We start from the raw sequence: 1163 nt of genomic DNA, 5'->3' as shown, positions 1-1163 counted from the left end.
TAATATTCTTTAACACGAGCAGCTGCGCTAAAAGAAGTTAGTTTGTCTTTCCGTGGTGTTTAAACTTACGATGGAGCTTTATCGCGACATTCGTTGGTGTAAAGTTGCATTTTTCATCTCGTTACTGCATTGTGTCTGGGGTGAGTCCGATTTCATTTTTAGTTAGTCACGATTATATATGAAAGCCTGCAAATACGGAAGCTTGTTGGGGAAATAAGAGGTGCGAGTTAGAAAATACGCGATTAAAAAAAAATGCGAGAGGGAAGTTAGGAAATGCGAGATGCAAGATATAAAAAATCCGTTATGAAAAAATGCAAGGTGCTGGGTAGAAAATGTTAAATAAAAACGGCTCTCCATATTAGGTAACGGAGAATCGAGGGAGGGACGTCTTTAAAACAGGGAATCTCTAAAACGGGGAAATTCCAAAATGGGGAATCTCTAAGACGGATGATCTCTGAAAGGAAGAAATATTAAAGATCAAATCTACTGCAAATCCTTTACAATATTGGCTCTCTTAACAAGAGTTTCTGTAAGGTCCTGAACGGCACAGTACCTTTTCAGCGAGGCTCTTTTGCTTGGTAGAATGGGGGAAAAAAAAAAAACTTGTGTTAAACGCCATCATCTCGAACGACAATTTTCTTTCTAGCGGAGACTGCAAGAAATTACCAAACCGTAGCTAGTTCTTTTCGCATTTACTGGCAAAGGAAACTTAAGTTTCATCCAGGATGATTGAACCTGATCTGACTGCTGGGTCAATATATGTTAGTTGTTTTTACTCCATCCCGAACGGTCTTCTTTGTCGTTATCTACTGGACATCACAGACAAACATGATTATTCAGTAGATAGGTTAGGTTGTTTTCCATTCTTGTTGTAAATATACGCAATTACTTCAAATACTAAATTTCAAGGGTTGATAAAGTAACCGGCTATTTCACAAGCTACTGCATGGAATCTGTAATTTACAAATTAATTTTATTGCTCTGTCCTTGCGATGTAAACTTTTGCAGCAAGGAACTATTAAATATAGTTTACGCCATAGAAAGCCGGTGCGGCGTACGGGTTTTATTCACGAGTTGTTTGTGAATACAACCCCGAACAAAGCACTTTCTATGTCGTGAGCTATTTATTGCACATAAGACGAGAAATTTCCTTGAAATAGTTT

At 37.9% G+C, this 1163-nt stretch overlaps 1 long non-coding RNA gene across 1 annotated transcript in view; it reads left to right on the top strand.

Annotated features, from left to right (window-relative positions):
• The first annotated feature begins 25 nt into the window (after window positions 1-25).
• Window positions 26-1163, top strand: part of LOC138034811 (uncharacterized) — a 2751-nt gene continuing 1613 nt past the window's right edge. Inside the window, exon 1 of the long non-coding RNA XR_011129207.1 lies at window positions 26-140. This is a non-coding gene — a long non-coding RNA (uncharacterized lncRNA). The remainder of the gene's footprint in view (window positions 141-1163) is intronic.

This window comes from Montipora capricornis, unplaced genomic scaffold (genome assembly GCF_036669925.1).
Source record: "Montipora capricornis isolate CH-2021 unplaced genomic scaffold, ASM3666992v2 scaffold_211, whole genome shotgun sequence".
Classification (NCBI taxonomy): domain Eukaryota; kingdom Metazoa; phylum Cnidaria; class Anthozoa; order Scleractinia; family Acroporidae; genus Montipora; species Montipora capricornis.
Note: the sequence above shows the minus strand (reverse complement) of the source record. Positions and strands in the feature narration are given on the sequence as shown.